Source organism: Hemitrygon akajei, chromosome 6 (genome assembly GCF_048418815.1).
Source record: "Hemitrygon akajei chromosome 6, sHemAka1.3, whole genome shotgun sequence".
Taxonomy (NCBI): Eukaryota; Metazoa; Chordata; class Chondrichthyes; order Myliobatiformes; family Dasyatidae; genus Hemitrygon; species Hemitrygon akajei.
The window spans coordinates 53,637,090-53,663,780 of NC_133129.1; the positions used below are offsets into that span (position 1 = coordinate 53,637,090).

Here is a 26,691-nt window from a genome sequence, read left to right on the forward strand (position 1 = left end):
TCTGATTGACATCTGTCACAAATAGGGTTTATATGAGAATAAAAATGAGCTAATTTATCCTTGGACATATGGGCCCTATGCACAACCTTAAATTGTATTAATGAATGTTTGGCACATATAGATGATGTATTAACTAATTGAAGAATTCTATCCCAATTCTCAATAGAAATAATAAGATTAAGCTCTCTTTCCCAATCATTTTTGGTCTTGTCAAAGGGCACTGAACGTATCTTCATAATTATATTATAAAGTTTTGATATAAGCCCTTTTTGAAAAGGGTTTAATTCAAACAAACTCTCCAAAATATCTGAAGACACAAAATTTGGGAATGAAGGAAGTACCGTACTTAAAAAATGCCTAACCTGTAAGTATCTAAAAAAATGAAATCTAGGCAAATTATATTTATTTGCTAATTGCTCAAAAGACATAAAACAGTTGTCCAAAAATAAGTCAGAAAATCTTAATAATCCCTTAGTTTTCCAAGCCAAAAAAGCTTGATCTATAATTGAGGGGTGGAAAAAACAATTAGATACAATAGGACTATTTAACACGAATTGAGTCAACCCGAAAAATTTCCGAAATTGAAACCATATACGTAAGGTATATTTAACTATCGGGTTGTCGATTCGATTCGGCAATTTAGAAAGAGCAAAAGGGAGAGATGTCCCTAAAATAGAACCCAGAGCATAAGCAGATACCGATTTAGTTTCCAAACTCACCCAATGAGGGCCAAAAGGACCATCCCATTCTTTCAACCAACATATCAAATATCTAATATTAACTGCCCAATAGTAAAATCTGAAATTGGGTAATGCCAACCCACCATCCTTCCTTGTCTTCTGTAAGTATATTTTACCTAACCTGGGATTTTTATTCTGCCATATATATGAGGAAATTTTTGAATCAACATTAGTAAAAAAGGATTTCGGAATAAAAATTGGTACCGCTTGAAAAATATATAAAAATTTAGGTAAAATAACCATCTTAATAGCATTAATCCTACCTATCAGAGACAAAGATAATGGTGACCACTTAGTAAACAAGCCTTTAATCTGATCAATTAAGGGTAGAAAATTAAACCTAAATAATTCTTTATGGTTTTTTGTAATTTTAATCCCTAAGTAAGTAAAAGAGTCTTTAACTAATTTAAACGGTAAAATACCATAGTTTGGGACCTGTCTATTCAAAGGAAACAATTCACTCTTATTAAGATTTAACTTATACCCAGAAAACTCACTAAATTGAGCCAACAATGATAAGACTGCTGGAATAGATTTCTCAGGGTTAGAGATGAATAATAATAAATCATCTGCGTATAAAGATACCTTATGAATATCTGTTCCACGATTAATACCCAAAATATCCTCTGATGGCAATTGCCAAAGGTTCTAAAGCGATGTTAAATAGTAATGGACTAAGAGGACAACCTTGTCTAGTGCCCCGAAATAAACGAAAAAATGGAGATCTTTGATTATTAGTAAACACCGAGGCTACTGGAGTTTGATATATCAGTTTAATCCAAGAAATAAAGGTCGGACTGAAATTAAACTTCTCCAGCACATAAAATAAGTAAGGCCATTCAACTCTATCAAATGCTTTCTCCGCATCTAATGAAATAACACATTCTGAAGTATTGTGTGAAGGAGTATAAACAATATTCAATAATCTCCTAACATTGAAAAAAGAATAGCGATTTTTAATAAAACCGGTTTGGTCTTCCGAAATAATTTGGGGTAGTATCTTCTCCAGCCTGGAAGCCAGTAACTTGGAAAAAATCTTAGAATCCACATTCAATAAAGATATTGGTCTATAAGATGCACAATCAGTAGGGTCTTTATCTTTCTTCAGTATTAAGGAAATGGAAGCTCTATAAAAAGATTGAGGCAAATTCCCCAATCTAATTGCTTCTTCAAAAACCTTGCATAGCCAAGGAGATAGAGTAGCAGAAAAACATTTAAAAAATTCTACTGTGTACCCATCTGGACCTGGTGCTTTCCCAGAATTCATTGAGGAAATGACCCCTTTAATTTCCGCATCCGTAAACGGAGTATTTATTACTGAAAGATCATCAGATGATAGTTTTGGAAAATTCAATTTCCCGAGAAAATCACACATGGTATTATGATCCTGAGGGAATTCAGATTGATACAGGGAGGTATAAAAGTCTTGAAAAGACTTATTTATCTCATCATGGTTAACTGTCAAATCCCCGTTCTGCTGATGAACCATAGTGATTTGACGTTTAACTGAAACATTCTTCAGCTGACTAGCTAACAGTTTTCCCGATTTATCACTATGTATATAAAAATCAGATCTGGTTTTCATTAATTGATTTTCAATCGGAGATGTGAGTAATAAACTATGTTCCATTTGAAGCTTTGTTTGTAAAGCTCCTTGCTAGGAGTAGTCGAATATTTCTTGTCAATCTCTTTAATTTTATCAACCAATAAAAGAGTTTCCTTCTTAATGCATTTTCTCAGACCAGCAGAATAAGAGATAATCTGTCCACGTATATACGCTTTAAAAGTGTCCCAAAGTATTCCGCAAGAGATATCCTCCGTGGAATTAGTTGAAAAGAAGAAATCGATCTGTTCCTTCATAAATTTAATAAAGTCCGGCTCTTGCAATAAGGTAGAGTCAAATCGCCATTGTCTAGCACTTAAAGCTGTATCCGTAAAATTAATAGAAAGTTTTAATGGAGCATGGTCGGAAATAGCTATAATATCATAATTACAACCAATTACCGATGGAATAAAACAAGAGTCAATAAAAAAATAATCAATTCTCGAATAGGAGTGATAAACATGTGAGAAAAAAGAAAACTCTTTGTCATTAGGATGACGAAATCTCCAAATATCAAAAACTCCATTATCAGTCAAAAAGGAGTTAATACAAGTGGCCGACTTATTGGGTAGAGTCTGATTAGGTGTAGATTTGTCCATCAAAGGAATTAGACAACAATTAAAGTCACCACCCATTATTAACTTATATTCATTTAAATTAGGTAAAGAAGTAAATAAGGACTTAAAGAAATCAGGACAATCCACATTTGGGGCATAAACATTAACCATAGCAACCTTTTTATTACCGAGTAAACCCGTAATTAACAAAAATCTACCATTCGGATCCGAAAGGATATCATGTTGAACAAATGTAATAGAGGAGTCAATAAAAATTGAAACTCCCTTAACTTTGGCATTCGAATTCAAATGATACTGTTGACCCTGCCAAGACCTAAAAAAGCGATATTTGTCCTCCTTCCTCACATGAGTTTCTTGTACAAAAATGATATGAGCATTAAGTCTTTGGAATACTTTGAAAATCTTCTTTCATTTAATCGGATGGTTTAATCCATTAGTATTCCAAGACACAAAGTTAATGGTTTGAGCCGTGTTTCTAAAGTCATCCCTTTGGTATATAAAGGGTTAACCATGTTATAAACTCATGCACCCGGAAGAGGAACAAAAATAAAGAGCGGACCCGGAAGTGACGACATCGTAGACATATTTGTAGTTTGAGAACAGCCCAAGTAAAAAAACTAAAACAAATTGATAAGAGAAAAATTAAAAAGGAAAACAGACCAACCCCCACCCCCACATGAAAAAGAAAAAAAGCCAAAATATGGCTAGAAAAAAGAAAAAATGAGACTAACTCTACCCCCATATCAGCGGCAGACCACTCCGTGTTTAAAGGATATATATTTTAAAAAACCACCCGAATTTTAAGAATTATGATCGCAGTACTAAAAACTACGCTTCTTAATATGCTGAGTTGTAAAGAAAAAGGGAGTATAATCACTAAAAGTTTATAAATCGGGTTATAACCCAAACAAATCAAGAAGTATTTAAACTATGATAAGCGATGCATTATAGGAAGAAGACGAAAAAAAAGAAACAATAACGCCATCTTAAACAAAACCAATACTTTGCAAAAAACCATTATCTTGATATTAAACAAAAAATTCACTTCGAAAGGTTAAAAATATACCTTCAAGGGAACAAAAATAATAGACAAGAATATAGTATAGTAGTTAAAGTGTATAAGACAAAGCGATTAATATAACGAAAACACACTTTAACTTAAATATGAAGTATAGGATAAACCTACACCAATAACCAGAGACTAACCCTGGTTTAAGGAATCGAAAACCATCTTTCACGATCAGAATCACTCATTTAATGGAGAGTAGTAACTGTATCAGTAGGGAAGTTCTCCTCCAAATACTTTTTCGCCTCAAAGGTAGACAGAAATACTTTACGCGGAGCATTCGGGGGGGAAATCCTGAGCTTCGCCGGGTATAAGAGCGCAGGTTTTAGATTTTTCTCATAACATTCAGACATCAGAGGTTTAAGAAGCAGCCTTTTCTTCATAACTTCTGGGCTAAAATCTTGCACCAAACGAAAACAATACTCATGAAATTTAATCATCCCGGCCCTTCGAGCTTCACGAATGAGTTGTTCTTTGTCGTGTACGTAATGAAATCGGACGATTACCACCGGGGGCTTATCTGAAACCGTCGGTGAACGACTCCAAATTCTATGTGCTCGGTCAAGTACCGGGGAGTTTTCTGGAAAAACCGACGGAAACGCATCTTTTAGAAATTGAGCAAAGTATTTCGAAGGATCGCCTTTTTCTATGCCATCTGGGAGACCAAGTTTGCGTAGGTTCTGTCTTCTGGACCGATTCTCCAAATTGACACTCTTGGCTTAAGTGTCTCCACCAGTTTAATGGTCGAAATTAAATCCTGTTGCAATTTTTCAATTGTCAAATCTCGTTTCCGCGCTTCATGTTGCAGAGACGCGATAAGCGCTTGCTGCTGGTTAATTACTGAATCCGTCTTAACCATATAATCTTGAAAAGCCTTTATATCTCGTTGAAAAGCCTGATGTTGTTCCTCAAATTTTTTATCCAAAACCTCCATAAGCAGTTCATAAGTTAACTCAGTGCGTTGCGGTTGAGCTAGCTTCTTTCCATTACCGTTCGGGTTTCGCCCCGGTTCTCGTCCTTTGGATCTAAGAGCCATTTCTGTTTGCATATCTTCCAAAATTCACAATAAAATCTTAACGATAAGCCCGAGAAAGTAGCAAAAATCTTTTGGTGTAGGTAACAATAAGTTGAATAAGGGTGATCAAAGGTTAAAAAAAGTAAAGGTTATGGAGCGGATCTGAAACAGTACTCACTCCATGAGCGTCTCCCGCTGACCTCCCAGACCCTCTTTTTATCCTGACTCAGAAGGTCTCAGATGTCAATCAGGTTGGGATGAGGCAATCCCTCCACCAACCTCCCCCTCGTTTCATTGCCTGGGGCGTTGATGCATCGTACAGGATGCAATACACAAGTCCGTCTCCAAGAGACAATAGCCGGCATCAATGGGTCCGCCTCTCGTAGGCCAAGACACATTCCAATGCCTTGTGGATTCGGCATGTCTTTCTCTCATTTCCTGGGTCTCCTGAATTGACTCAATAGTGATCTTGCGATTCTCAAAAAGGAGGGGGCTACCCCCGCACCCTTCGGCCCCTCAGAGCTGTGGTACATTCATAACAGTAGAAAATGCAGAGTAGTTGACTTTACCCAAGCAGTTGGCTCTTCCCAATACATCAGGGGTACATCCCTTCCTATCATGGGTAGCATGCAAAGGGTGAGCAGTTTCAAGTTCCTGGGTGTCAATGTCTCTGAAGATCTATCCCGAGCCAAACATATTGATGCAATTACAAAGGCACTGCAGTGGCTATATTTTATTAGGAGTTTCAGGAGATTTGATACACCATCAAATTGATACTCTAGCAAATTTCTGCAGATGTACTATGGAGAGCATTCTAACCGGTTGCATCACTGTCTGGTATGGAGGGGCCACTGCACAAGATCAGAAAATGCTGCAGAAGGTTGCAAAGTCATCCAGCTCCATCGTGGGCACTGGCCTCCCCAGCATCAACGATATCTTCAAAACGTAATCCCTCAAAAAGGCAGCATCCATTGTTGACTCCCATTGCCCAGGACATGCCTTCTTCTCATTGCTCCCATCAGGGAGGAGGTATAGGAGCCTAAAGATACACACTCAACATCTTAGTAACAGCTTCTTTCCCTCTGCCATCAGATTTTTGAACTGACAATGAACCAACTCATGAACACTACCTCACTATTTTTGTTTTCCTTTCTCTCTTTTTGCACTGCTTATTTAATTTAATTATATATATCGTATGCGACTGATATTAAACCTGATTCTGACATCTGCAGGAGGTGCTGCCTCAAGGAAGCAGAATCCATCAATAGGAACAGCTTCTTCCCTGCCACCATCAAATTTCTGAACAGCCCATAAACCCATGAACTCTACTTCACTACTTTGCTCTTTTTTCCACAATTATTTTATTACATATGTATTTTTATTATAATTTTTATGTGTTGCTGCACTGTATTGCTGCCACAGAACAACAAATTTCATGACGTACGTCAGTGATATTAAACCTGATTCTGATTGAAAGATTCCCACCATCTTTCACAGCTGCCATGGGGCAGGAGGTACAGATGCCAGAAGACCCACACCATCGGTTTCAAGAACAGTTATTTCCCTTTAACCATTCACTTCTTGAACCTACCTGCAAAACCCTAATCACTACTACAGTTTAGCAACACTCTGAACACTCTGATCACTTTTCACTAAAATGGACATTTTTTTGTTTTAATTGTGTTATATTTCTTGTAAATATTGTTTATAATTTGTTTAATAATTGTTTTCTCCTGAATGCTGCTTACATGATGCTAAGTAGCTATGATGCTTATGCAAGTAATTTTTCATTGCACTTGTCATACGTGTACTTATGCATGTAACAATAAACTTGACTTTGACTTTGAAGGGTGAGGTTTAAAAGAATATCAATTGAAAATATAGAGAATAAGGGTCAAAAATATATTGTGAAATTATTAACTTTAATAAAATATTGAAGGAATATGCCTCTGTAAAAAGGATGGTGAACCTGCTTTATGGATCTCCCAATCCATAGACTAGTCAATTAAGTCTCTCAAGTGGAGCACAGAACAGCTTTGAAAAAGTTGCAAAAATGACTACCATTGGTTTCTATGTTATTCTGTACATTCAAAAGCTTAACCAGATATGAATCATAGAGTAATACAGCATAAAAACAGGCCCTTCAGCCCAACTGGTTCATGCTGATCATAACTCAGATCTAAGCTAGTACAATTTGGATCATGTCCCTCTGACCCTCTTCTACCTGTAGATTTGCCCAAGTGTTGTAAATGTACATGGCTAAACTACCTCTTCTGGCAGCTCATTCCATATGTAGACCTTAGAGTGTCAAAGTAATAGAATAATTGTTCGTATGTGTTTTTTTCTCTGTATAAGTAAACATCTGAAGTATAGTTGAGGTCCTCCACTGGTTGGAGTGGACTGTGAGTATTGCATTCAAGCTGTCTACATGATATGCAAGCCAGTGCCCAAGTCAAGGCAATATGATATGGAGAGCAAGCTGCTGCCCTCTCCTCTCCACGCAGCCGCTCCAGCAACACCAATATAGTTTGGCGCCAATGGAGTCACAGCAGTTTCCAGTCAGTGTTGAACTCAGCACATGACTGCCTTAGGAACTCCAGCCCCAGATTTTTCTTCAGCGTTTACTCCCAAAACCTACCCTATGAGTGGGTATAACCACAAGGTAGCAGGGGTTCGAGATCAGAGTTTTGCTTCTCCTAGATGAGCTGCCATCTACAGCTGATGAGCCCCATCTGCCCAAAGTGACTGGTTTTAAGGCACCAGTAACGTACCTTTGTCCCTCCTCCTGTCAGTAGAAATGGTTCTGCCAGGCTTAGGGACTAAGCCACATGTGAAGGTCAGGATTTGGTGGTCAGAGGCTATTTGAGATGCACGCCATTGGGAGCATTTAATCGGCAGTGTCAGCTTATTCCTCACTACTTCCTCCTGGCAATGACAACCTGAAGGAACCTTGAAGCATAGTATCTGAGCTTACTCCAACAGAGTAGCTCAGACTCCCTCCCCTTTGAAAGAGAGAAAGAGAGCAGCAAAGTGTAATGATACAAAGGAAAATAAAACCAATCCCAATAACCCTGTAGTGTTCACAGCTGGAATTCTATCTCTATTGCAGCTGACTTTCAGGCCTTGTATACAAATGACGATACTAATAAGCAGGATGTGAGGATGATTCCAGATATAAATGTGATCCATGGGAAACATCTGTGGAAGTCATACAATGGCCAGCAACAATTGCGGACTGAAGTCAGTCAAGAAGATGAGATGGTGAATGATTTTATGGACTACATGACTGCAGGTGTACGTGACAACATAATACAAACCATTACTCCAAAAAATCACAGATTTAAAAATATGTCAGGCAAACAAATATCGGTTTTATTTAGATGTTGCTTTGAAGGCTGTGCCAAAAATGATTTATATGATTACTGCAAATAATAAAATAATGTTGACTACAAATCTTCATTTCTGGATTCTTAAATACATTAATTCATGAAAAGCTGGAGGATAAATTTTCAGAAATAAGCTAGGTTGATGAATCCCCTTAATCTTCCAACATGCATTTTTGGAAATTAGTTACAGAAGTCAACACACCTTGCAGGAACATGAACACACATCAGTCCTTGGTGTAGACTAGTATGACTGATCGAACTGCCAGTTGTAATTCAGTGAAAGATGCTGCTCACGAACTGAGACAAGGTTCCGGTGATTACTTTCTATATGAATCAGAAAAATATGGCTCCCTCTGGAACTTCCTGAATGCCAATCACTATCTTCCCACAGCTCTTAATTAGCATTACCCATCGTCATCTGTTCCCATGGCATCCCTCCACTAGCGGTTAGAAACATTGGGTTTCTTAACAACCACATTGGATTTCACAGCATACTTGGCCTCATTTGATGGAAGCTACTCCCATTAACACAAATTCCCTCTGGCTACACTAACGAACATTGGCCTTCTTTAAAGGAATTAGCCACCCTGCCCAATCTCTGCCCAAAGACCTTTGAAATACCCCACATGCTCTCCTTGCCCCTGCACCCTCCTGCCATTCTCATTACCTCCTTCCACAACACTGATTTCCAGATAGCAGCTGTCCTTCACCCCTTCCTGACCTGCAGTCAAGTAATATACAATGGCTAGTATAATCTGTTTGCTTGACAAATAAATTATAAGTCAAAATATGTGAGGACTGTTCCTGCTGAAAAGTTCTTTACTATTTGAACAAAGATAGTAATGGAAGGTTGGTGGGATGTAATGGTGTCCATATTAGGAGATTTGCTAACAGACCTTATTAAATAAAAATTGTAGGTAGTTCTGCCTTATATTTGCAGATCAAGTGAGAGAGATAGTGATGTCCTAATGCATTACTCTGATGCAGAGTCTGGACCCAATGCACTGCCCATCCCTTTTGTCCCACATATGCAACTTGACTTGCTGAGTTCCTCCAGCAGTTTGTTCTTTGTTCCAGATTCCAGCATCTGCAATCTTTTGTGAGTTCACTTTACAAATTGTTAGTTAATGAAATCTTGTCTTTAATGTCTGATCTTGTTAATAACTATACATAAAATTGTAGCCTGTGTTTGTTAATAATTGTTGCATCTGTGATACAAGCAGGATAGGACTAACACTCAGGTTAAACTTCTACCAAAGACTCTAGCAAATTTCTACAAATGTACCGTGGGGAGCATTCTAATAGGTTGCATCACCATCTGGTAGGGAGGGCCCAAAGGATCGGAAAAAGCTACAGAGATTTGCAAACTCAGCCAGCTCTATTACGGGCACTAGCCTCCTCAGCACCCAGGACATCTTCAGAAGGCAATGCCTCTAAAAGTGGCATTCATCATTAATAACACTCAGCACCAAGGACATGCTCTCTTCTCATTTCTACCATCAGAAAGGAGGTAGAGGAGACTGAAAACATGCACTTAATGTTTCAGGAACATCTTCTTCCCCTCTGCCATCAGATTCATGAACAGACAAGGAATCAACCCATGAATACCACCTCACTATCTTTTTTCTGTCTTTTTGTACTACTTAGTTAATTTAATTTCTGTTTGCATACCACCCAAGCAGATCACACAGAAGCACATCAAGGTAGCACAAAAGGGAAACAAGTAATTCAGGATGCAGAATATGGTGTTACGGTTACAGGGAAGACAAGTAAACTACGAGAGGCACGACCATGTAAATTGAAAGATCAAGAGTTGATATTTATTGAATAAGTGGTCCGTTCACTGGTCTTGTAACAGCAGGATACAAGCTGTCCTTGAGCCTGGTTGATGTGCTCTTAAGCTTCTGAAAGAAGTCTAAAGAAGAGAGAATGATCGGGGTTGTAGGGGTGTTTGATTATACTGTATAGTTTAGCAATGCAGCATAAAATGTAGACATAGTCATAGAGGCTGGTTTTCATGATAAACTGCACTATTTTTGCAACTTACAGCCAAAATGTATAATTGAATTATTTAATTGGGTGTAAGAATAAAGAGTACAGTCAGGCCACTCCTGGTCCTAATAAAGTAACTACTGAGTGTGCGTGCATGATCGTGGTCTTTTGCTGCTGTAGTCCATCCACTTCAAAGTTTGACGTGTTGTATATTCAGAGACACTTCTCTGCACATCACTGTTCTAATGCATGGTTATTTGAGTTACTGTCGCCTTCCTGTCAGCTTGAACCAATCTGGCCATTCTCCTCCGACCTCTCTCATTAACAAGGCATTTTCATCTACAGAACTACTGCTCAATCATTCCATGGCCAAACTCACTTGGATCACATTTCTTCCCCATTCTGATGTTCGGTCTGAAAAACAACTGAATCTCTTGTCCATGTCAATAGATAAGATAGAGGCAGAAAAGTTGTTTCCACTGATAAGTGAGACTAGAACTAGGGGACATAGCCTCAAGATTTGGGGGAGTAGATTTAGGACGGAGATGAGGAGGAACTTTTTTCTCTACAGGATGGTGAATCTGTGGAATTCTCTGCCCAATGAACCAGTGGAGGCTACCTCAGTAAATACATTTAAGACAAGGTTGGATACATTTTGCATAATAGTGGAATTAAGGGTTATGGGGAAAAGGAGGTGAGTTCCTGGCCAGATCAGCCATGATCTTATTGAATGGTGGAGCAGGCTCGATGGGCCAGATGGCCTACTCCTACTCCTATTTCTTATGTTCTTATGTTCTTGTGTCAGCATGCTTTTATGCATTAACTTGCTGCCACATGATTGGCTGATTAGATATTTTCATTAATGAACAGGTGTACAAGAGTACCTAATAATGAGGCCACTGAATGTACGTATACACATTTGTGTGAATTGCACTGTGGTGCTGCTGCAAAACAACAAATTTCATGAGATATGCCAGTGATATTAAACCTGATTCTGATTCTGAAATTGTTGAAAAACACAACAGTGGATCCTAAATTTTCCATCCGCCACAAAACGTTGAAAAGAAACTCTTAATTATTCCAACATTTTACATCATTAAGAATAAATTGATAGATATGAAAAAATCTTATATTTAAACAGTTATTACACTTTGGAAGGGTTTGTCCTCTTGTCAATTCTGTTTGGCAATTGCCAAGTGTGCTTTGTTAGTCATTTCAACCAGAGTACATTTGAGCTCTTACGTACACACAAATCTGATGCTCTAAAGGTACAATTACCGTAGATTCCGGATTTTAAGCCGCTACTTTTTTCCCACATTTTGAACAGCTTTGAACTTTGCGGCCTATAATCCGAAGCGGCTAATGCATGATTTTTTTCATGCCGCCTCGTAAACATTTTGCCTCATAACAGTAGACCAATAAAATTGATGAGTAGTTCACAGAGGTCCAATGAAATTGTATGATAAATCAAGCGCACTTTCACAATTAAATTATTGTAAATCAGTCATTTGTACTCACCCTCATCAACATGGAAAACACTCGAAGCATTGTGCTGCCTACTTAGTTTAAACTATATTTGTTTTCTGTACTACATCGCGGGATGCTATGACGTCACACCCGGTTTCGCGGTGTCTTGTGGGAAAATGCCAGTTTGCGATAAATGGAAAGGAGGGGGGAGCGCATTACGCGAGCGGCTTTGGATCTGAGCGAATTCTGCTTTTAAGTTAAAGGTGATCAATAACTTTTCCTGGTAGGCTGCAATATATATATTTTTTTACCAGTCGTTAGGAGATATTGGAATGTTGTTCAGTAAAGAAGTATACGCAACGTATATTTAAAAGTAGCCGCGTACGGGCACGGTTCAAAAAAAAGCATTTGCAATATGTATTTGTTTTTGTTACCATATGGATTTAATTAAAAGTTAAAAAAATCCTCACGTGTAATATCTTTCTGTGTAAATATCTCATATTACAACGTGGGACACCTGCGGCCGAAAATCCGGTGCGGCCTAAAATCCGATGCGGCCTAAAATCCGATGCGGCCTTTACAATTAAAAAATTGATTTTATTTCTAAAATTAGAGCCAGCGGCTTTTAATCAGGTGCGCTCTGTAGTCCGGAATCTACGGTAACTTGTGGCCGTTGAGAGAAAAAAAATCTCCACTGCATTACAGAATTCTCCTTCACCAATATTCCCATCCACAAATACTGCACATGCTTCTTTGTGTCCAGTGTGTCAAACTTTTCTCTGAATCATTCTGCTACGTTTTTTGAAAGGGCATGCCTTTACAGAAGAATTTTCAGTCACTGTTCATTTTCTCAATGGCCTCTGCTGTCTTCTGAAAGGTGCTCTTTGTTTACTAGCAAAAGCAGACCATAGTTTTGTACATGGACCATTATTTTTTCAATGGTTTTAGGTAACAGAAACCCACTGCAATCCCTCAAAACTCAACTGAGTTCTGCTCAGTATCAATCCAAGTGGGAGGTACAGTGGGCTACAACAGTCTAGCAGTTCAGAATATTTGTTGTTTATAAATTGGTCTTTATCTTCCAAATGAGCAATATAAATGAGGAAGTGTTATAATCTTTCACAGCAAAGTACTCCAAGTCAGTCAGATGGTTATCTGCAGTTGGAGACAGCAATGAATAATGTGAGCACTGTAAACAATATCAAATATCCCTTCACGAGGAAATCTGCAGATGCTGGAAATTCAAACAACAACACACACAAAATGCTGGTGGAACACAGCAGGCCAGGCAGCATCTATAGGGAGAAGCGCTGTCGATGTTTCGGGCCGAGACCCTTTGTCAGGATGGAGGGTGTCAAATATCCCTTCGTCTTTTGCTTGATATCACCACAATTGTATGTATCAAATCAATCTTTTGCAGTCAATCAGTTGTTGACATTCATAAAACATAGAACAGTGCAGCAGAAGTACAGGCCAGCTAAAAAGCAGATCAAAAACACCCAAACACTTATCCCCCCTACCTACACCATATCCAAATCCCTCTATCTTCCCTGAATCCATGTGTCTATCCAAATGTCTCTTAAAAGCTTCTAATATATTTACTACTACCACAATAACTAGTAGTGCATTCCAAGCATCCACCACTAAGTAAACAACTTACTCCTCACATCTCCCTTGAACCCCCCCCCCCCCACCTGCAATGCATGCCCTAGATATTAGACATTTCAACCCTGGGAAAGAGATACTCCCCATTTACTCTATCGATGCTTCTCAAAATCTTATAAAATTCTATCAGATCTCTCCTCAGCCTTCACTGCTCCAGAGAAAACAACCCAAGTTTATCCAGCCTCTCATGATAGCACCTGCCTTCCAAACCAGGCAGCATCCTGGTAAACCTCCTCTGCACCTTTTTCCAATTCTCAACATCCTTCCTATAGTGGGGCAACCAGAAGTGTGTGCACTACTCCAGATGTAGTCTGATCAGAATTTTATTAAGTTGACATGTAACCTCTTGACCTTTGAACGCAATGCTTTGACTGATAAAAGCAACCATTCTTAATCACCTTATCCACCTGTGTAGCTACTTCCAAGAGGCTATGAACTTGGATCCCATGATCTCTCTGCTCAGCAACGCTGTTAAGGATTTTGCCCTTAACAATGGACTTTCATTTGCCCTACTGAGGTGCAACACCTCACATTCATCTGGGTTAAACTCCATCTGCCATTTCTGTGCCCATATATACAATTGGTCTATATCATACTGTATTCTTTGCCAGTATTCTACACTATACACAACTCCACCAATCTTAGTATAATCTGCAAATTTATTAACCCGCATATCTACATTTTCATCCAGGTCATTCTTTGACATCACAAACTGCAGAGGTGCCAGCACAGATCTCTGCGGAACACCACTAAATGCAGACCTCCAGTTCAAATAAGCTCCTTCAACTACTACCCTCTATATTCTATATGCAAGCCAGTTCTGAATCCAAACAGCCTAGACGCTGTGGACCCCATGTATCTTAATCTTCTGGATTAGCATCCCATGAGGGACTTTGTCAAACACCTTACTAAAATCCATGTAGACAACATCCACTGCTTTACCCTTATCAATCCCTCTCGTCACCTTGTCAAAAAAGTCTATCAATTTGATTAGGCATGATTTGCCCCTCAGAGAGCCGTGCCAGCTCTCCCTAATTAGACTATAGGTTTCCAAATGTTTGTATATCCTAAGCCTAAGAATTTTCTCCAGCAATTTCCTTACAACTGACATGAGACTCACCAGTCTGTAGTTCCCAGGATTTGCCCTTGTTCCCTTCTTAAATAGAGATACTCACCAGATCATCAGAAACTTGCCTCTGGCTAGAGAGGACACAAAGGTACTGGTCAAGGCCCAGCAATCTCATTTCTTGCCTCAGTCAATAATCTGAGGTAAATCCCATCAGATACTGAGGATTTATCCTCCTTAATACTCATTAGGAGGCCCAACACTTCCTCCTCCTTGATCTCTAAATGCCCTAACGTATTTATCCTCAGCATTGATCACCTGGTTCTCCATATCATTTTCCTTGGTAAATACTGAAGCAAAGTACTCATTAAGTACCTCAATCATATTCTCCAAATCCAAGCAAATGTTCCTTCCTTTATTCTTGTGTGGTCCTACCCTCTCCCTTGATATCCTCTTGCACATCATAAGTCAGAAGTTTCTCATGAAAGAGAAGGAAAGTCAGTAATTTCTGTTTTCACACTAGCTATCGAAAGAAAGTAACACAAAAATACTGGGAACTGTCAAGCCCTTATTTTGTTTGATGTTTCTGAACTAAATTTTTTACATTGTAAATTGTTTACATTGAGAGGGTAAAGAATTAAAAGGGATCCAAGAGACAACTTCCTTATGCAGAGTGTGGTGGGCATATGGAATGAGCTGCCGGGGAAGTGGTTGAGGCAGGTAAAATAATCTAATTTCAAAGATTTTGGACAGGTACATGGATATGAAAGATTCAGAAGGGCCAAATATAGACAACTAGGACAACCTTCCATGAGCATCTCTGCCACCATCAGTGAGATGGGCCAAAGGGCCAGTTTCTATGCTGTATTCCCTTCAGTCTTTGGATCTGAATGAATACACACAGTTCTCACCGACTTCAGTCGATGAGTGTGTGCCTTCGAGAATATACTGGACATACCCAAACCAAAAGCCATGGATGAACCAGGAGACTCATAGTACTGAGGTATTCAAGACGGTGATCCTGAACTATTTAAGAAGTCCATGTATGTCCTATAAAATGCTATTTCAAAAGTGAATAAACAGTTCCAATTGAAGTTAGAGATGGAATCAGATGCAAGTCAACTCTGGCAGAGTATGCAGGCCATTACTTCCTACAAGGCAAAGCCTAGCATCATGAATGGCTGTTATGCTTCACTCCCAGAAGAGCTCAATGCCTTTTATGCATGTTATGAAAGAGAGAATAAAACTACTCCTGTGTGAATCCCTGCAGCATCTGTTAACCTTGTAATCTCTGACTCAGAGGCGGACATCAGAATAGCTTTCATGAGGATAAACCTTCGCAAGGCATCAAGACATGATAGTGTACCTAGTAGGGCTCCAAAACTCTGCGCCAACCAACTCACAGGAGTTTTTAAGGACATCTTCAATTCCTCACTGCTGCAGTCGGAGGTTCCCACCTGCTTCAAAAGGGCGACAATCATACCAGTGCCCAAGAGGAGCAGGGTGAGCTGCCTCAATGACTATCACTCAGTGGCATTCACATCTACTTTGATAAAGTGCTTAAGAGGATGGTCATGGCTGGAGTCAGCTCCTGCCTAAGCAAAGTCCTGGACCCGCTACAAGTTGTCTTTCGCCACTATGTCTACAGCAGATGCAATTTCACTGGCTCTCCACTCACCTTGATAATAGCAATATCTACATCAGTCTGCTCTTTATTAATTACAGCTCAGCATTCAACACCATCTTACCCTCTACATTAATCAACAAGCTCCAAAACCTGGGCCTCTGTACCTCCCTCTGCAACCGAATCCTTGACTTTCACACTGGGAGACCACAGTCAGCGCAATGGGGCCAGTCGGAAAAAGCAGCAGTTTGTTGCAAAGTCATCCAGCTCCATTCTGGGCATTAGCTTCCCCACCAGTGAGGACATGTTCAAAATGTGATGCCTCGAACAAGGAAGCATCCATCATTAAGGACTCCCATTACCCAGAACATGCTTTCTTCTCATTGCTACCATCAAGAAGGTACAGGAGCCTAAAGACACACACTCAACATTTTAGGAACAGCTTCTTCCCCAAACCATCAGATTTCTGAACAGACAAAGAAGCCATGCACACTACCTCACTACTTTTCCTCTCTTTTTGCACTATTTAAATAATTTAATTTTTGTATATATTTCTTATTATAATTTATAGTTTTAAAAAAATTATGTATTGCAATGTACTGCTGCCACAAAACAACATATCTCAAAACATATGCCAATATATTAAACCTGTTTCTGATATTGCTCCATGACTCGCTGACTATCTTTTAATGTACCCTGTGGTGCTTTGGTTGGTAATGGCAGCAGAACTTGTAGATGATGCTTTGGATTTTGTCAGTGTAAATAGAAATTTCATACAGCAAAGTTTTAATCCTTTGCAACTTGCGGTCATTCAATCTGAAACTATGTCTGTGATGAACAGGATGGAAAACAAAAAATACTTCATTCCCATTAATCATTTTCTATATAATGCTTCACAAAATCTGTAGCACAGAGCTCCATAACACCGGACATCCCAGTTCAATCTTAACATTTGATCTCTCTGTGGGGAGTTTGCATGTTCTCCCTGTGATTGTGTGGGTTTCCTCCAGACGCTCTGGTTTGCTCCCACAGCTCAAAAATGTATGGGTTGGTGGGCGAATTGGCCACTGTAAGTTAACCTTAGTGAGTAAGTGAATGGCAGAATACGGTGGGAATTGACGGGAGCATGGGGAGAATAAAAACATGGGATTTAGTAAAGGAATTGTGTAAATTCTTAATTGTTGGTTGGCGTGAACTCAGTGGTTTAAAGGGCCTGTCTCCATGTTGCATTCCATAACACTAGGTGTTATACGCATATTTCACTCAGTGGTGAAGTGTTTATTCTTGTTCAAAGGTGCTGAGCAATGCCATTTCAGGTGCTGTGAAAGTTTAAAATGTTCTCCACAAGTCTGATAAATTACACCTGTCAGCTACTGAAGAGTTTTCTTCAAAATTTAAATTAGATTCAAACATTCTTATTGAAAGAGTAGAGATGATGTTTCTCCAGTGTTAATATATTTTCACTGTAGCATGCTTAGTATGGTATGTACAGCTGATCAGGGCAATAACCTTTATTGCTGCAGGTGGTTATTTGAATTATTTTATACTATAAGCTTAAATAAGGGAGTGTTGTGTTAAAAGTGGTGTTATCCCTCCAAGAAAATGACTGAATAGACACACTTTTTACTTGATTGAATACTTAAGTCTTCTGGTAGCCACAATTCGAAGAATACTTTGGATAAGACTGATAGCGTACTTATCATTTATGTTAAACCTCGAAATATTATTGATAGTGGGATCATTTTCCATTCAGACACAATTGTTCCAAGTTTGCTCAGACTAAGTTTGTGTGTTCTAGCTTCTTCCTGAAGCCTGTCTAACATTTAGTTTGAAAGTTCAGTGCAGTGTCAGAACATTATATCTAATGGGGATAGTCCAGAATAAAGCAGAAGGAAGACCACAAGGTAGATTTGACCTTCTTTATGCTGACAAATCAATGCCACCAATATACCGGAGAGAGAGATGAAGGTGTCTGACCAATGGTGCTGGCATTTTCTTCTGTACTGAAACTATTGAAATTGTATGAAGACAAACACAGATCTGGAAACATATTTTTTTAAAAACTTATTTTACATTCCTAAATAAATGACATGATAGGTTCAAACACCTAGATAATAGGAACCCTAAACAGTATTGTGCTTTGACATGGCAGAGGAGGCCATTTAGCCCATCAGACCCATGCTGAATCACAGGGCAATTCCATCAGTCCCATTCACTCAGTCTATCCTCTTTCACATAATCATTAACATACTCCTGATTCTCCCAACAGACACCTACGTGAAAGGTATTTTAAGGTAGCCAGGTATCTGACTGCATGCACATCACTGGGATGCAGGGGAAAATTGGATCACAAAGTGCAGGCCTATGCAAACACAGAGAGATTGTGCAAATTCCACACAACAGAGGACAGAATCAAACCCAGAATGATGGGACTCTGAGGCATTGTTCTGGCGAGCGCTCTGGTGCTTTTAAGGAATATAAAAGTGGATAAATTTCCAGGTCCCGACAGGATATTCCCTAGGACCTTGAGGGAAGTTAGTGTAGAAATAGCAGGGGCTCTGACAGAAATATTTCAAATGTCATTAGAAATGGGGATGGTGCCGGAGGATTGGCATATTGCTCATGTGGTTCCATTGTTTAAAAAGAGTTCTAAGAGTAAACCTAGCAATAATAGGCCTGTCAGTTTGATATCAGTGGTGGGTAAATTAATGGAAAGTATTCTTAGAGATGGTGTATATAATTATCTGGATAGACAGGATCTGATTAGGAACAGTCAACATGGATTTGTGCGTGGAGGGTCATGTTTGACAAATCTTATTGAATTTTTTGAAGAGGTTACGAGGAAAGTTGACGAGGGTAAAGCAGTAGATGTTGTCTATATGGACTTCAGTAAGGCCTTTGACAAGGTTCCGCACGGAATGTTAGTTAGGAAGGTTCAATCGTTAGGTATTAATATTGAAGTAGTAAAATGGATTCAACAGTGGCTGGATGGGAGATGCCAGAGAGTAGTGGTGGATAACTGTTTGTCAGGTTGGAGGCCCGGTGACTAGTGGTGTGCCTCAGGGATCTGTACAGGGTCCAATGTTGTTTGTCATATACATTAATGACCTGGATGATGGGGTGGTAAATTGGACTAGTAAGTATGCAGATGATACTAAAGTAGATGGCATTGTGGATAATGAAGTAGGTTTTCAAAGCTTGCAGAGAGATTTAGGCCAGTTAGAAGAATGGGCTGAACGATGGCAGATGGAGTTTAATGCTGAGAAGTTTGAGGTGATACATTTTCGTAGGAATAATCCAAGTAGGACATACATGGTAAATGGTAGGGCATCGAAGAATGCAGCAGAACAGAGTGATCTAGGAATAATGGTGCACAGTTCCCTGAAGGTGGAAACTCATGTGGATAGGGTGGTGAAGAAAGCTTTTGGTATGCTGGCCTTTATAAATCAGAGCATTGAGTATAGGAGTTGGGATGTAATGTTAAAATTGTACAAGGCATTGGTAAGGCCGAATTTGGAGTATTGTGTACAGTGCTGGTCACCGAATTATAGGAAAGATGTCAACAAAATAGAGTGAGTACAGAGAAGATTTACTAGAATGTTGCCTGGGTTTCAGCAACTAAGTTACAGGGAAAATATGAACAAGTTAGGTCTTTATTCTTTGGAGCGTAGAAGGTTGAGGTACTTAAAATTATGAGGGGGATAGATAAAGTTGACGTGGATAGGCTTTTTCCATTGGGAGAAACAAAGAAGAGGACATGAGTTGAGAGTTAGGGGGCAAAAGTTTAAGGGTAACACGAGGGGGAAGTTCTTTACTCAGAGAGTGATAGCTGTGTGGAACGAGCTTCCAGTAGAAGTGGTAGAGGCAGGTTCGGTATTGTCATTTAAAGTAAAATTGGATAGGTATATGGACAGGAAAGGAATGGAGGGTTATGGGCTGAGTGCGGGCCGGTGGGACTAGGTGAGAGTAAACATTCGGCATGGGCTAAAAGGGCTGAGATGGTTTGTTTCCGTGCTGTAATTGTTATATGGTTAATAATTTTTTTCCCACTCCCCCAGTGTCAAGATTCTTTATCTTAAAAGTACACCATCTTCAGAATTCATAGACTACTACAGCACTGAAAACAGGCTCTTTGTCTATATAGTCCATGCTGACTTTATTATCTGCCTAGTCATCCCACACCCCTCCCATCCATGTACCTATCCAAATTTCTCTTAAATGTTACAATTGAACTCACATCTACCAATTCTGCTGGCAGTTCATTCCACTCTTGCAACACCCTCTGAGTGAAGAATTTTCCCTCAGGTTATCTTTGAATATTTCAATTTTTCAATTTCAATTTCAATACTTCAATTTCGAATTTCACACTAAACCTATGACTTCTAGTTCTAGTTTCACCCAATTTGAGGGGAAACCTACTGCTGTCACTCATCAGTTTTACCATGACAGCATTCACAAACAGACTACTTCCACCACAAAGATGGATGACACCAATAAAAGCAAGGAAGCAACATTCTTTTCAAATCAGACATCATACTAACCTGAAGTGTATCATTGTTCCTTAATTGTTACTGGATCTCAGTCTTTGAACTATCTAACAGCCTTGTGTGAATAGCATAAAGCAATTCTAAACCTTTCATCATGATCTTCTCAGGAGGTATTAAGGAGTTTAATAGTTTTTGGCATTTGCATCCCAATAAATAATAGAATATATCATAGTCATACAGCATACTGACCAAGATGTCCATCAGATCTGGTCCCATTTCCCCTTGTTTGGACCTTATCCTTTCCATCTATGTACCTGTCCAAGTGTTTTTTAAATGTTGTCATTGCACCCACCTCAGCCACTTCCTCTGGTAGCTCAGTCTATTTAGGGACCATCCTCTGGTGAGCAAGTTCCCTTCCAAGTTCATATTGAATCTCTCCTCCCTTACCAATGACTTCTAGTTCTTGAATCCCAACTCTAAGAAAAAGATAGTGCACATTCACCCTCTTGATGTTCCTTTTGATTTTATATATTTTTCATTCCCTTATGCTCCAGTGAATAAAGTCCTAGCCTGTCCAACGCCTCTCTATAGCACAGCCCCTTGAATCCTAGCAGCATATTTGTAAGTCTTTTCTGTCCTTGTTCCAGCTTTCCTCTAGCAGGGAAACAAAAATTGAACGCAATATGCCTCACCAATATCTTGTACAACTGCATCATAATATCCCAATTTTAATACTCAAGTCCTGTCTGATGGAGGTCAGCATGCTAAAAGCATTCTTCACCAACCTATCTACCAGTGAAGTTACTTTCAAGGAACATGTTAATACGTATGTTAACTAGATAATAATTTCAATTGGAAACTGCCCGCAGCAATGCCAAGCCATTTCAAACGTATAACAGAACTTGCAACTCCTTAAGAGGTGTTAGACATCAATTGCAACACACAAAGTACTTTAGCAGGTCAGGCAGCATTTATGGAGAGAAGTTAACAGTTTATGTTTCAAGATGAGACATTTTGGTCCAGTTGAAGGGTCTCGACCTGAAATGCTGAAGTCTGTTTCCTGACCCTCTGAGTGTGGTGCTTTAGATGTCAGCACCTGAGTCTTGTATGTCTCCATCAGATATATTATTTTTGGCATACAGTCTGGAGTAGACCCTTACAGTCCTTCAAGCCATGCTGCCCAACAATCCCCAATTTAACCTAGCCTGATCACAGGACAAATCACAATGTCCAATTAACCTGTCAACTGGTATGTTTTTGGAATGTGAGAGGAAAATGGAGCACGTGAAGGGAACACACGTGGTCACAGTGAGAACATACAAACCCCTTACAGGCAGTGGTGGGAATTGAACCCAGGTCGGTTGGTACTATAAAGCACTATGTGACCGTTCCTCCCCAAATGGATGGCACAGAAGCACAGTGATTAGAACTTCTGTATCACAGCTCAAGTAACCTAATTCAGCACTACCTCAAGTACTCTTTGTATGTAGTTTGCATAATTTCCCTGTGTCTGCATGGATTTCCCACAGGCGCTCAGGTATCTTTCCATTTCCCAACTACCAGGTTGGTAATTTAATTAGCTGCTCTAAACTACCCCTAGCTTGTAGGTGAGTGGCAGATTCTAGGGGAATTTAAAGGAAATGTGGGGAGAATAAAATGGATTTGAGCAGGATTTTTGTAAGACAGCTGTGCTGCTCCAGAGAGCTATATGAGGTAATTTTTACCGTCAGCCATTAGACTTTATAATGAGTTAACCTATAGCCAGGGAAGTGATGACTCTCTCCTGTTAGACTGCTTGTGTTAACTTATTTTTTATTCTTTCTAGTTCTTTTCTAATATTGTATATTTGTGCACTTGTAATGTTACTGTGATACTGCAATTTCCTTTGGAATCAATAAGATATCTATCTATCTAAAATTGGGTTGTCAGAGGATCAATGGGCTGAAAGGCTTGATTCGTGTTGTATTTCTCCATACCAATGAACACTAACTGGTTAGATTCAACATGAAGAAAGTCTTGTGGTTAAACATGGTGAGAACCCTGCGGACTGGAGTTATTTGAAAAATGGCAAAAGACAATATTATGAGGAACAATAGTTAATGAATTAGCAGTGAATCATAGAATGGGACCAAAATGGCTATAAAGAGAGAACAGACAAATAAATGTAAAAGTTAAAGGATAGAGAAGAAATAATAAGATGATCAGAGTCAAATGGGAAATTCAGTTGTAACTGTCAGTTTTGGAGGAGGACAATTTTTTTGCAAAAGTCGTCTACAGTTTGTGTACTGGAAACATGAGGGAGAAATCAGGACTGCTGGTTCTGACGTCCTGTAGAGTGCTGGAGTGGCTGAAACTAATGGGTGTCGACTGAGATGAAGCAGCCGGCAGTTATTCTGCTGTTCTTGCTGTTGTTCTCCTGCTTTATAACCCCTGCAAAGCCTGCAAGCCATCTATATGAACTGTGCAGTAAGGATTTACAGATTTAAATAATTCACATCTGCAGAAAGAAATAATGGTGAGTTCATGTTCCCAATCCACACAGTGATTGCCACCATCTTTTATACTGCAAAACAGTCATTGGTCTCCAACAAGATAAGTGCAAAATCTTTTGCCCATTCTGATTATAAAGAATGATCCTGATAGCTCACTCTGCCTACAAATAGTAGTAGTAGGACTCCGTTAGTCTCGATAGACCGTGGATTTGCGCCTTGGAAAGTTTCCAGGGCACAAGCCTGGGCAGGGTTTTTTATGGAAGACTGGCAGTTGCCCAAGCTGCCAGTCTCCCCTCTCCATGCCACCGATGTTGTCCAAGGGAAGGGCATTATGACTCATACAGCTTGGCACTGGTGTCGTTGCAGAGCAATGTGTGGTTAAGTGCCTTGCTCAAGGACACACACGCAAGCCTCAGCCAAGGCTCGAACTAACGACCTTCAGATCACTAGATGAACACCTTAACCACTTGTCCATGCGCCAATGCTGCCTACAAATATAGAACAAGAAAATAAGGAATATGGAAAGGAATAGATTATCCAGCCCCTCAAAGTCTTTTCATCACTCAGTAAGATCATGGTTGACCTGTTGGTTGGCCTCAACCACACCATCTTGTTTGATTCCTGTTGAAGGTATGTTTTGTAGATCCAGCAGAACCTTTTAATGTTACCACACTGACAGCTACCTGACAATGTGATACATTGCCCAGAGGTGTCGTGTTTACATGATGCAAGACAAAATTAATTCAGCCAATTGCTATCGAAAGAGTCTATCTTCAATCATCAGCGAAGTGATGGAAAGTGCCATTAACGATTCTGTCAAACCAGACGTAGTCACCGTTCACTGCTCATTCACTCAATGGCCACTTTATTAGTTAACTACTAAGTGTTTAATGCCTTTGCCACTGTAGCGCATCCACTTACAAGGTTTGACATGTTGTGCATTCAGAGATGCTCTCCTGCACTCCACTGTTGGAACATGTGGTTATATGAGTTGCTGTTGCCTTCCTGTCAGATTGAACCAGTCTGGCCATTCTCCTCTGATCTCAGACTTTTGCCCACAGAACTACTGCTCACTGGATTTTTTTTTTGTTTTTTGTACAATTCTCAGAAACTCTAGAGACACAGTTGTGCATGAAAATCCCAGGAGATCAGCTATTTCTGACATAGTTAAACCACCCCTCTCGCACCGACAATCATCCCACGGTCAAAGTCACTTTGATAACATTACTTCCCCATTCTGATGTTTAGTGTAAACAACAATTGAACCTCTTGACCATGTCTGCATGCTTTTATGCACTGAGTTGCTGCAACATGATTGGCTGATTATATATTTTCATTATGAGCATGTGTACAGGTGCACTTAATAAAGGGAACATGAGGGACAGAGTAGGGTACATATATAGAACAAGCTGATAGAAGAAGTGGTTCAGACAGGTAAATGTTTAAAAGAAACTTCGTCAGATACATGTATGAAAGGGTTTGGAGAGTTAACAGCTAAATGCAGGCAAATGAGACTAGCTTAGTTGGATATTTTAGTTAACAGGGACTAGCTGAGCCAAATGACCAGTTTCTGCACAATGTTACTCTATGCCTCTATCATTCAGTCAACTCTAGGCCCTGGTCTCAATCTACCATAATGAAAAAAGAAGAAAGAAATGTTAACAAGAGTCCTTGCCTGAAGCAGGCTTCAAGCTAGAGCTATATTGATTAGAGATCTAATGGATGCTTCAGGCTGCCTCTTAAAGTTTGGTTCGGTCATGGACACCTTGTCCCTCAGTCTTGACATTGTTCTCTATCTAAAAAGAACATTTTAGCTGAACAATATTCACATTTCTGTCTTTTTTGGTTAAAGAATGAGATACCATTGTACTCCATTGTGGTTCTTCCCTTCATCAGTGACCTGGCCTCAAACCCCAAAGCCATTTCCTCTGGGAAATATTGCAGTCCCATGCAACATCATGTCTTCCATTTTAAGGTATTACTTCCACAAGAATCACTAGAATTTTGTGAACTACCTAATCTTGGCACTCCTTTTGATCTCTTGGATGTGCATAGTTTGCTGGTTTGGATATCAGTTAGGATTCAGATCACCAGCCCATGGACTGAATCAGATTTCAAGCCCATAACTGAGGTGTAGAAGTTACTGACAAGGCCCAGGATGTCCATGAGAAAAAGGAGCAACATACACTTGAGGCAGAAGCAAAAAACATCAATTCAACCACTATAAACCCTCAGTATTCACAGCTGGATTTTTACTTCTGTTTCAGATCCCTCCCAGGCCAAAGATGACAGCAAAAATTCCAAAAAGGTGTATGTGAGGGAGGCCGAGATGATGTTGGACAATGACAGGGCCGAGCTGAGCAGGTTCCGTGTTTAGACTTTAGGCCAATCCCCAAGCTATCTCGCTATATATATAGCTACGCAGACAGTCATGACACCAAGCGTTTCTACGACGTTTTGAAGGCTATGTATGGACCTCAGTCTTCTGGCTCCTCCCCCCTCCTCAGTGCAGATGAGACTCAGCTGCTGACAGAGAAAAAGCAGATTTTGGAGAGATGGGCTGAACACTTCAACCAGGTCCTCAACCGCCCTGCAGAAATCAATGATGAGGCTATTGCTTGCCTACATCAGGTGGAGATCAACCTGGACCTTGACAACCTCCCCACAGAAGAAGAAGTCAGAAAAGCCATCGGGCAACTTTCTTGTGGCAAAGCACCAGGATCAGATGCAATCCCTGCTGAAGTCTACAAAGCAGGAGGCCCATTCATGATGCAGAAGCTGACTGAGCTCTTCCAGTCTATGTGGAATGAAGGAAAGGTCCCGCAACAGTTGAAAGATGCCAGTATAGTCCATATCTACAAGAGGAAAGGCAACCGCCATTCTTGTGACAATCACCGAGGCATCTCCCTCCTGTCCATAGCTGGGAAGATCTTGGCTCGCGTCCTGCTTAATTGCCTTCTCCAACACCTTGAGCAAGGTCTCCTCCCAGAAAGCCAGTGTGGCTTCCGTGCAGAGCGTGGAACTGTCGACATGATATTTACTGCACCCCAACTTGAGGAAAAATGTCAAGAGCAGCACAGCGACCTCTTTATGATCTTCGTCGATCTGACCAAGGCATTTGATACGGTCAGCAGAGATGGCTTATGGAAGATAATGGAGAGGTTTGGCTGCCCTAGCAGGTTCATCACGATTGTTCGGCAGTTCCACGATGGCATGATGGTGAAAGTTTTGGATGATGGTGACGAGTCAGAAGCCTTCCCAGTGACGAATGAAAGCAAGGATGCATTCTTGCCCCTACACTCTTTAGCATGGTCTTCTCTGCTATGCTGAATGATGCCTTCCACGATTGTCAGGATGGTATACACGTCAGATACAGGACTGGCGGTGGGCTATTCAACCTTTGGCGTCTACAGGCTGTTACAAAGGTAAAGGAGACCGTCGTCAGAGACCTCTTATTCGCTGATGATTGCGCCCTCAACGCCAGCACAGAGCAGAAGATGCAGCGAGAAA

General features: G+C 39.9%; 1 long non-coding RNA gene across 1 annotated transcript in view; it reads right to left on the bottom strand.

Moving 5' to 3' along the window:
- Window positions 1–11,934, bottom strand: part of LOC140728717 (uncharacterized) — a 64,229-nt gene extending 52,295 nt beyond the window's left edge. Inside the window, exon 1 of the long non-coding RNA XR_012099163.1 lies at window positions 11,899–11,934. This is a non-coding gene — a long non-coding RNA (uncharacterized lncRNA). The remainder of the gene's footprint in view (window positions 1–11,898) is intronic.
- Window positions 11,935–26,691: the final 14,757 nt, after the last annotated feature.